The following is a 12270-nucleotide window of genomic DNA, read 5'->3' on the forward strand; positions in this document are numbered from 1 at the left end:
AACCTGGCTTCAGACAGTATTGTCTGAACATGGATGATATCACTAGCTAAGCAGTCTCTTTCATAAAGCAGCCACTCAGTGTGTACCCCATAGAGGTAAAACATGTTTCTGTGCAGCAATATTGTCACTGGATAAGCTTTCCCAAAGGAGACTGCATAACATAATGTGCAAGATTTGACTGGCCAATGGGTTCAAGATGAAGTATGTGTGAAATTCCCCCAAATTTTACAGACAATCCAGATTGTAATATCCTAGACTGAATGTCTACATCAGCACTATGCCAGAGGACACATTTCATGACATATCACACAGCAATGTCTCCGGGTTCAACCAATTAAAAATGTCTTTTAAGCCACAATGATAAGATTGTCCGGCTGGAAAAACTACTGGATTAAAATAATTCTGTAATTTTTACTATAAAACTGCTGCACACTAGATTAAAAAAACCTTTTGGGTGTCACTCAATAACATCAAGGCAATCTTTATACCATAAGTCATTCTCAATCACAATAATTCTGATTGGCCAGTTAATTATTAAGCTTTACACATTGGCAGGGAAATGTAACATAAGTGGAAGTCTGGAAACATATTGGTCTGTAGTATGTCTTACTTACCACTATGAAATATGAACACTGATTACACTGTTACTTAAATCCAGTCTGGGGTGTCCACAGATATACATTGTAAATATGTTACAATATATTTTAATTATATTTCATAATATAGTGAAGGAAGATTCATCGGGGGAGCCTAGTACTGTACTCTTGTGTGATTACTCTGCACCAAAACACCTGCTTCAGCTGTTCAGCTAATTGCAAAGTCCTTGATCAGTTGAACATGCAGTCCTTCATCAGTTAGATTTAGTTGGAAAACTAAATTATGCAGAACTGTGGCCCTGCAGGGCTGAAGTTGAATAACAGTAACCTATCAGCAAATCTTTTCTGCCAGCCAGAGAACCTGAGGATTTCACCCCAATCTCTACTCTGTTAGCACAGCCTCACTGGTTTGGTAGATTTGCCTTTTTTTCAATCAAAATGAGCAGTTTTTAGTCTCCCATCAGGCCAGACTGGTGTTGCTGTATGCAGAGACTTTAGACTCACTGAGCACTGAGCCTCTACAAGCTCTCATTTCCTCTGGGAGATTAATTAATTACACAAAAGGAATACAGGGATCATGATGAACTGACCCGCACCTGTGTGCTACAGCTTCAGCCCAATGTGTTTTCACTTCAACAAAAGAGAAGCTGACCTTACCAGCTGAAGAGACATTTGTTCTGTCAAAAAGCATACAATGGCACTGGGCCTGTGCGTGCCCAAGTATCTATGCATTTGGAATTAAGTCTTTTTTTCTAGTGTAGTGGAATGAGATGAAGCTGTCAGGTGTTATAAGGTCAAACATGAGAGGATGATCTTGGAAAAAAGTTGCACTTCATGAATGAGAAGCAGCTGGCTTTTTTCTCTCAAAGAGTCTTTTTTGTTCTTTCATTCAACACTGAACAGAAGACCATCCATTTTCTGTTCTGAATTTTATGTATACAATGCATACATAAATGTTCATAGAACACAAGGTTGAAAGTATGCTTGCAACTATGTTCTATGATGCATGTCTGTAAGATACCTCTCCTTAAGACACTTACTGAAATTCATGTTTTGATCGTGTTGTTTTTAAAAAATGCTGTTGACAAAGAAAATTTCAAAGCAAGGCAGCTGAAAGAGACCAGTTTGTTTCTCTATCAGCCAGAAAAGTGAAGTCCCTTAGAGGAAGGACTCAAAGGACTTTTTTCCTAAAATTGGTAGTTGAGAAAGACTTTATGACTTTGACTTTCTCCCCTACCTGTTGTACATTGTATAGCATTGAAAGAATGATTCAGCAAAGTTTATGGGGATAATTCCAATTGTAATCCAATCTCATGGGTCAATGGCAATTGAGATCAAGTGTTGAATTAATTTAAGAGCTCTGCTATTTATATCAAACCATTTAAACTGAGGATTTGTTCATTCATTTTGATTCTCCATTTGCATGCTATGACTGATTGTTACAACACGTATGTGCTCCTCTCATTTACAAAAATGGCATTCATTGCAACCCTTCCTGTCACCTTTATATACTTTATACCCTTTTTAGTCAAACTGAGGCATTTATGTTTCTCAGAGTAAATGTGCTCAGATAGTATTTTTTAACACTGCAAAAATTACAGTAAATTACTAGTTACTAGTGACATTACTTTCACAGTAATTAACTGTACTTTTAACAGCAAATAACAGTAAAACAGCAACTTCATACTGTGACTTCTTGTTTGTTGGATAAAAACACCAAAATATTTTGATTAAAATGTTTATACCTTTTTAATTCTGCTGTCTAATCCCATCACCATCAACTTCATAGTAATTTGATGTGTTATTACAGACAATATCTTAGGGTGAATATGATGATAAATACAGTAATTTGCTTTGAAAAATTTGTGTTACATTTTGTGAAATCTTGGCAATAATTAACAGTTGATGTTTTGCATGTCACATCCCATAGTCCATAACTTTTTATAGAAAAGCTGATCCTTCACTGTCAATCCAAATTTAAAGACTTTGTGTAACATTTTTAAACTTGTCACACCATTCTGTGGAGTGGTAGATTTCATTGCAATGTCAAAAAAACATAGAAAACATTTTCAGAAATATTCACAACATTTAGATTTTAAACACATCAGCAATGACAAAAGTGCAGCATTGAATTGGCCTGATTCCAATATGTACACTATTCGCGCAAGAAATAAAAATATAACATCAATATTTAGCCAAAAGTATGTGAAAGTTAAAAGTTTGTTCATTTAGAAATTATGTTATATGGAATTTTGATTAATTGTTTTTTTCAATGAGTAGTAAAGAAATGTACAAACAATTGCAGGGTTTCTAAGGTTTAAGAGGATCAGTGTTAAAGAAGAAAACATATATTTCAAAAATAATCATGTCACTGAGTTTTTATGAAGTTGCAGTCATGCTTTTTTCAAATGGTTCTCAATTCTCAGTTCTTAGGAGAACAGCTTAAATCCTGTTCCAAGTATAACAGAGAACCTAAACATCTGGATTTACAATACAGCCTTTATAGCAGAAATGTAACTGACCTGTAGATCTTGGTTTAGATACAGCAATCCTTAAAAACACTAGGTGTACTTATATATATCGGTCATTAAAAAAGAGTGTGATGGTAGGGGTTACACACCTCGCGCTGTGTTTGAACACTTCCTAAGCACTCCCAGAAAATAATTAAAGCCCATGAATGTTTTGTACAGAGGAAATGAGGAGTATCAAAGCATACTCAGCTGTAGCACCCAGATCAATATGTAATTACTCTCAGACTGGGTATTTGTTATGAAAGACTTTACAGGGGCTTACAGCAGAGTTTTAAGCACTGTCTTCAGTGTCTTAGGACTTTGGACAAAGGTGCAAAACAGAAATAGGTAACATATGCATAGCTAGAATTACAGCATTAGGTCAAATTGTCATTTTTACATTTTAATTTTTATTTATTTTCACATTTTATTATGTGGTGACATTTCAAGCTAATTCAGGTATTTTTTTATTTGCATAAAATTTTAAGGTAGGTAGAGAGCATCCAATTCTTGTTAGCCATTAGCTAGATAATATAAACAAAAATATGTAAAAATGTTTCTAGATACAAAAACCATTCATCTGTTCTTGAATGTTTTATGAGTATGTCCTTGTAAACATTTGCAACATGATCCTTTTTATTACGCATCTACAACTGTTTCCCAATTAGCTGACCTTCTGGAAGTAGGCCGGATGTTGTAAGTGACTGAATTACACCAAATCTGTGTGTAGCCTAACACCAGTATGCATAGTGTGACAAATTTATCATATTAAACTGTCACATTTATGCATAATATTTCCAAGTATTCACTTTTATTATTCAAATGAGTCATTACTGTTTTGCATCTTGCCAGTCCTTCTTGCCAAGGCTAGCGAATGAGCCAGGCATGCTAATTTTGCAGAAAGAAGAGGAGCTGGGTGAATGATTTAGTCATGTGTTAAATGAGCTATCATTATCCAACATTGTGACTGAATACAGTTAGGTTTATGTAGGAATGTCCTGAGCCTGCAGAATGGTGAACTGGATACAGTGATGACAGTGGGAAGAATATTGCTTTTATCCCCACTTATATTCTAAAAGATCCTTGTCTATAGTACTCGGATTGTCTAGTAATGACAATCAAGGGAGTGTGGCAGTCCTCTAATTGGCCTAATTTCCTAGTACATTCCTAGTACATTCTTATTCACTTATTAATATAATCAGACCAGTCTGACAGTATTCCACGTGCTCCTTTCACTTTACTACATGAGACAGATGTGGATCCTGAGTTGCTTAGTATGTTGGCCATTAGCTTGCTAATATAAACAAACAACAACAAGTAAAATAAATGTAAACATTTCATAGGACACAGATTAGCATCAAGATATTTTTAACAAAATCACAATCAACTCAACAATAAAGCATAAATGTAACTATGCATTTTTGAACAAATACATCTCATCTATTTCTCAGTGGTCTGACTAATTGCTGTAATTCTGGGAATGAAAGAGCAGCTGTGTGTGTCTTGTTGAACACTATACTCAATCACATTTTGCAGTATTTGAAGCTGGTACAGTACTACTGTGTTCACATGTTGGTGATAGATGCACAACAGCAAGTATAGTTTCTGTCACTTCCAGCACCCATGTTCTGCTGAGCGCTGGGATAAATTGAACATTCCAACTTTCTTAACTTTTGTCATCAGCTGCACTGATTAAATAAACCAATTTAAGCTCATGTTTGAAGCCCATATGTACCTGTTCATGTACAAAACCTAAATGTCAATGAAAACACATTAATAGAAGCTTTAGAATGTATTTGAAACACTTTCAGGATAAAAATGCCACTATCACCATGGCAACATTCACGCTACTGCATGCCACCATGCTGTGTCCAGTCACTAATTTTGAGGTGCACAGTGATGTTTTTTAAACACTAACAAGTAAATGCAGCATCGTAATTTAAGACACACAAACAATGGTTGCCAGAATTCTAACACTAACAAAGGCTGTGTCTCAAACAACATACTACACTATACATACTACACTAATGAAGGCACTGTTAATGGTGGTGAACTATTTTTGACAGATTATTTAGTATGGTAATACGTCACCTCCAGAGCACCTTCAATGGCAGTCAATGTGTTATAGAACATAAGCACACAATTAGTCTGTGACTGAAAATCCCTATTTTGGGTTTAGGGTACCATTGGGTACTTTGCCCATTTTTCTGTTTGTGTCTGAAAATATAACTGGAATTTCTACATGATTTAGAGGGCACTAGAAAAATCCCAACATGAACTCGTAAAGTGAGAAATCCTTTATTGATTCATGCATTTTATAGCACAATAGTCTTAGCCTAACACCAATACACAATAAACTAAGCGTTCTAGAACATACGTGCACACTTATGCATATTTAACAAAGCAGGTATGCATATTGAAGTGTAGACTGCATATGAATATGAACTATTATTCATTCCTTTTCCAGGTAGGTGGATTTCTCAGAATACAGGCAGAAAAAAAAGATGAAGAATAAAAAAAGCTTCACTAGTTAATCTCAGGGCAATTTAACAACCTGCACTGTAGGTACACATACTAGATTGCAGAGACTAAAATGAAAAGGCAAATAACTGTTATATTTCTCTCTGTCTCACCTTATTACCTCAAGATATCCCTTTTTTACTTGAATATGTCACAAATGTATCAATAAATTATTCTTATTTACTTGATTTCTCTTTGATTTCTTCCTATGTTCTGATATGGGGTCTATGCTGTATGAAAGGTGAACGCATGACCTAATCCCGTTTTTGTTGTTGTGAGAGCATGATTACGGTTATGCGTAGCTCCTGGGTTTGTGCCTGCCTTATCTGTTGTTGTTGTGGTGCTTTGTAAATAAAACATTTGAACTGGAAAACAGACAAATATTATCATTCTGACAAGCAGTCGGCACAAAACCTTATTTAGACCATTCTGAATTAGGACTATTATTAAGCGGTTTCTTTTTCTCTGTTAGTATCCTCGTTCATTATATTAGAATAATTTTCAGAGCAAAATGCTGCCCGCTAAGATGATTTGACAGCATGTGTGTCTGCATGTCTGCATTACTTGCTTTTGTCTCCTGGGCTTGCAGAAGAACACACTGTTTTTTTTTTCTGGAAGAAGAAGATGACGGTGAAGAAGATTGATTTTTACACTGCTGCTCTATCTTGTTTGAAAGGAACACTCCATCAATTTTATCTCTATAAAAACATGAGATGACAAGACAGAACATGAATCTCTTTGTATATATACCTTCCCTGAATACAGGTGAATATGTATGATAGGAGTGTAGTGTGTAACTTTTATATACTCACTGTAGTCAATTACATTAAAAGATTTAGAAGAAACACAAGTCATTGAATCTAAAAGGGGAACTCCACTGATTATTCAAAATTGCTGCATAATGCAAGTGTTGAGATGTAAACAAAGCCATTCAGAGTGTTTTGATTGTTTCTGAACAATATTTGTTCTTACAGACTCAGATTAATTTATAGTGATAGGAGCCAGATTAGATTTATATTATAAAAAATGTATATCCAAAACCTGATTTTAAAACTATTATAAAACAGTGTCATGTAAGGGTAAGCAATATGCCAAAAATGCCATATCATAATACTTAAAGACATCATGATACACGATATAAGTCACAAACTTTTGGCACAGACCCAACACACTTGTAAAGCCACATTTAAAAACAGATAACTCAGATAACATAAATCCAGTTAAACAGGTTAAATTTTGCTATTCCTTTAATGAAACATGCAGTTGGCCAGCATGTCATAGTGCCCTCCTCTAGCACCAGGCATCAGGCAACATAATCATAATCATCTTATGCAATATCTTCCTGTGAAGTAGCTTTCAGAGGCATTAAACTCTTCATCTTGTTGCTCTTAGTATGTCTGTGACTTGGGAAGTTTCTCTAGTATGGAACACTTCACATATAACCACTCTGAATGACTGTTTATCTCTCAATAATTGAACTACACAGAAATTTTGAAAAAAAATCGGTGGAATCCCCCTTTAAAATGTATTCATTCATAAAGGTAGTTAACCTAACCTAGTACCTAATTTCTGTAGAGAAGTTTAGTTGACCCTAATCCTTTTTTTTAATGTTTACAGTCTTGTACTGTCCTGGCCTGTGTTACGCTGTAAGGCTTTAAATAGCACTCGTTTGGCCCGCGTTTGCCGTGCCTCTGGGCCGCGTGCATAGCTCGCCCTGGCGCTCTCGCTGTGCCAGGTTTGTCCTCCGTGTGTCGGGAGAAATAATGAATTAAGCAGAGCTGCTAATGTCCCTCGGCCCAGCTGCACCTGGGGAGAGTTATGCGGACCTGAACAAGGTCACAGCGGCATTTCACATTCATAGCATATTAAAGCAGGGAAACAAGCCAACTGCTGCTTCTGCTGCGGCTGCTGAGAAAAGTACAGACTGCGGCCATTTGACATATTTTATTTATTTTTGGAGATTTGAGCCAGATTCTCTGTGTTTAGATGCTCCACTGTTGTTTGGGATTTAGGTTTTGGTTTTGGCAGTTTTGTGCAGGATCTCTCACTACTGAGAATTTGTAAAGTTACAAAGGATTAAGGTGTTAAGGTTATGGCTAGGGGCACAGTTGGAGTTGTGTTACTTTTTTGCTTTCGGCACATCTTTTCTTGCTTTTTTAAATTTATTTTTTGTTTGCATTCAATGTCACGGAATATGTCCAAATTTTAGATGTTTTATACAGTATAGCTTTAAGCTATACTTAAAAGCTTTGACAAGTTAGTCACTTTTACATGCATCTGTGTGTGTGCATGAGCATATATGTGTGTGCGTGTGTGTGTGTGTGTGTGTGTGTGTGTGTGTGTGTGTGTGTGTGTGTGTGTGTGTGTGTGGTGAATTATTAAGTGTTACCACAGGCTTTTATAAATTATTAGTGTAATACACCAGCCGACAAGTTCATGTCAAGCAGACAGAGTTCTGCAGAAGTCAACCAAGTGTTCTTCAGAAGTAACACTCTTCTCTCCCCTGGTCTTGGTCATACATTTAACGCAAAGAATAGGTTAATGGGCAGAGTATATAAGAGTTTTTGTTTCATTAATGTGTTACAGTACCAGTTCAAGTGTTACTTTCAATAGACACAGGCTAAGATGTGGAAACGTTACCAGAAAGCCCAGAAGTCTTCTAAGACTTGCACTTCCTTGCACACAAACATATGCTCAGTGTGTGTTGATGGGATCCTGTGGGTGTTTTGGCCTGGCCGGTCTCTGATTCAGAGGTGTAGAGGTTCATAAGTTCAGCACTGTTCTTCTCCCCATAGTCCGATAACACACACCCCTCACACACACATACCCAGCTCTCCTGGTGCCTGCAGCTTATTTGCCCTGCAGGTAAGGTGGACAGCAGAACACAACACTTTTCAAAAGGAGTGTTGAATGGGTGAACACAGCATTAGCAGGTGAAAACCCCAGTCTGCGTTCACCCTCTCTGCTTAAGCCTGTTCCACTGTCACTTTGTGACTCGTTTAATGCAAGCAGAGTGCTACAATTTGTGCGATTATGAATAAGCAACACATCACAAAATGTACCAATGATTAAAATAATAGCTTAATTCATACGTACATGTATTATACATCTGAAGGTTACAATTACAACAGTGGCATGTTAATTCTGTTTTTGTTTTTTTAGTCCTCAAATAGTTAGTAGCAAAATATGTTGCAATTAATGCATTCCATTTGATGGGAATGCTGTGGTATTAAAATCCAGCATTATACCTGGCTATGTGTTACACGAGTATCTATTCAATGTGGTCTTAACTATATTAAATATGTGTGTGTGTTTTGTTTTGTTTATATATGTTATGAATCTATTCTGCAAACTTTTGAAAAGTATGCTTGTTAATCATAATTAATAACTGCAATCTCAGTGCCAGTCAAAATAATCAAAATAATCATGTTAGTCCCAACTGTGTGACTCTAGCTATGAAAACCTTCCACACGCTAACCTACTTCTGTTACTTTCTTTTCCAGGCCATGGATCAAGGTTTTTGCTTTTTTGCTTTTCACTGTCAAAATCTGTTTCCAGCACTTTCAGTATGTTTGCATCTCTAATACCATCAGAGAAGCATCCAGCTTGCCGAATATAAATGTTTAATCTGACATTTATTTGCAGTCCGGTAGGTTTTATTTGAATGATGCAAATCTGGGGAAGTATTTACCCTGGCCCAAGCTGTCAACATTTTTACAAGAGCACGACCCATGAATGAGGGTTCTCTCTCGTTTTCTCTCCCCCTCTCTTTCTCTCTCTCTCTCGCTCCCTCTATGGTGATGCATTTCAAATTTTCAGATGCAGCTTCCTCCTGATGTACTTGAGTGAAGTCTGGATTTGTTTTGAAAAAAAGAGATTGGACAATTCCTAGATTTCTTTTTTCTTTCTTTTTATTTAGCTGCATGTTGTGCATTTCAAATGCATCCTCCGCTGAGGAACTTTCGGGACCTCATGTTCATTTGTTTTAACCAACAGCATATAAATTTGATTTTCTTTTTCAGTAATAACTTACCTTGAAGTTAACACCAATAGTCAGTGAGATGCTGATTCCTGACTTTTGATTTGTATTTTACTCTCAGTATGCACTAGCAATAATTTATACTGTTCCTTATCAGATCTGATATTTTGAATGATTCATACCTTACTTCTTTTCATGGATTTTTGTCCTGCCTTCAGCCTCGTTCCTTCAAATCTGGCCCAGAAAAGACAGCCTCTCACTGCTGTAGCAATTGGAATTCGGAATCAGAGTAAACCACTGTCATCTGGGTGGCTGAAGATTCTGAAAGAATAACAGAGCAACGGGTTGGTCCACCAAGCAGAACTAACAAAGGGCCTTTTGGACAATGCTGTCTCCTGAAGAGAAGAATAAAGGAAAAAGAAGAATGAGAGAAAGAGATAGAGGATAATTCTCATAACTCTGATAGCTCAAACAGAAATTAAGTTGATTTCCCTGACATGAGGATTCCTCTCATTTGAATGCTCAAAGAACTGGGAATTTCAATAAAGCTAAAGCATATTTTATTTTCTCTGTTTGAGACGTGTCTGCTAGTCGTCCCCTGGTGGGCGGTTTCACAGACTTACAGGCAATCTTCTGAGTTATTATTCCGTCCTCTGTTTTCTTGTTACTGCAAGTTTATGAGGATGGTGGTTATATATTCCCAAAATGCTACACAGGAGGGGAAATAAAACTCACCCTGGCATAATAAACAATTTGATTTTTAATAAGCACAGCATGACCGGGTGTTGAGGAGCTTTTAGATACACACAGTCTGCGTAATGAGAATGTGTCACTATGGGACAGTTAAAGGATGTTATAGCCGGAGCTTGAACAGTGTTGTCTACCTCCACTCTCTGCTAGTATAAATGCAATCCTCGTTCACCTGCTGTATAATCTCACCCTGGTGCACTGCTGCTGCCTTTCAGATGAAGAGAACTAATTATAACCCTCAACTCACACTCCGATTTTAGGCAACCGATTTTAACAACTGCCTTCTGACTGCACTAACCATTCAAGGAAGCCAAAGGTTTGAATTGGTGTGCAATATTGTCTTTGTTTGTCTATCTTATTATGTACTTTGTGTTCAATTTATTTTAAGCTTTGGTTTAAATAAAAAACAATTGAATTGTTGTTACCTCATAAAGTAAATTTTTTAGGTTGAACTGAAACCATTTTTCAGTGGACAAGATAACAACCATCCAGCATTGACTCCGAAGGTACATTTTTACAGTCTTTATTAATCTGTGTAAAAGAGGGTTCCCTCCCAAATAAAATAAAACAGCAAGTTTCATCAATGTTCTTCATTCTTTTGTATTTATTTCAGTATGTAAATAACTACTGCCCAAACAGATCAGGCCAGTCAACAGTTTGTAGAAGGGTAAGGCCTTCAACCAACACAAACAACACAATGTAAAATCTGCTAAAAATGGAGCAACAATATTGTAACATAATATCCATCAGGTGTGAGGATACATCATGAAAATAAAGGTGTATGCACAGCAAAATAGAGTTTATCAACAGTCACAATGTTTAATTAACACAGTTTGGTCTGAACACACTGGTTGTGTTCAATACATTCTCACAATGTTGAATAAAGTCCAAGAGCTAACTGTTACAGTGTCTAAAGAACATGTACAGTATGAAGGTAAGCCCTTTTAGAGTTGTGTTTATACCTACAGTGTTCAATTCAAACTCTTTTAGTGTTCAATTAATACCTGTGCTTAGGAACATCTATAGTGTTGAAGAAATACAAGTTTTATTAAAACTCTTTTAGGATTGAGTTAATAGCTACAGTGTTGAATGAAACTGATTGAGTTAATACCTTAGACTGTTGAGTTAATACCTTCATCATTGAATTTAAACTCTTTTTAGTGTTATCATCTAGAGTGATTAATTAAAACTATTGTAGTGTTAATGCTTACAATATTGAAATAAAATTCTTCTAGTGCTAAAACTGTATACAGTCTTGAATTAAAACTCTTTTTTGGTAATACCTTTACTCCTCAATTAAATCTGTCAGCATTAAGACCTACAGTGTTGGATTAAAGCTCTTTTAGTGATAATACCCACACTCCTTAATTAAATCTCTGTCAACATCTCTTTTTAACACCTACAATGTTGGATTATAGCTCTTTTAGTATTAATGCCTACACTCCTTAATTAAATCTGTCAGCATCTCTGTTAAAACCTACAGTGTTGGATTAAAGCTCTTTTAGTGCTGAGTTAACACCTATAGTTTTGAATGAACTCTTTGAGCTCTTTTAGTGCTAATACCTACAGTGCTGAATTAAAAGTCCTCTGGTGTTGAATAAACACCTATAGGGTTGAAATAAAACTAATAAAATGTGTAAAAAAGTTTCATCAAAAATTAATGTTTGATAAAATCACTATATATTGAAATTCATATATACTGATGAATTTCAACTTAATCAAACTGAGTTAATTAAGTGACCCTTCTAGTCCCACAACAGGGAAATTTCACCTTTGCATTTAACCCATCCATGAAGTGAGACACCATATACACACTAGTGAGCATACACACACACTAAGGGGCATTGAGCACACTTGTCTGGAGCCGCAGCCCTATCCTCAGTGCCCGGGGAGCAGTTGGGGGTTAGGTGTCTTG

This window comes from Pygocentrus nattereri, chromosome 5 (genome assembly GCF_015220715.1).
Source record: "Pygocentrus nattereri isolate fPygNat1 chromosome 5, fPygNat1.pri, whole genome shotgun sequence".
NCBI lineage: Eukaryota > Metazoa > Chordata > Actinopteri > Characiformes > Serrasalmidae > Pygocentrus > Pygocentrus nattereri.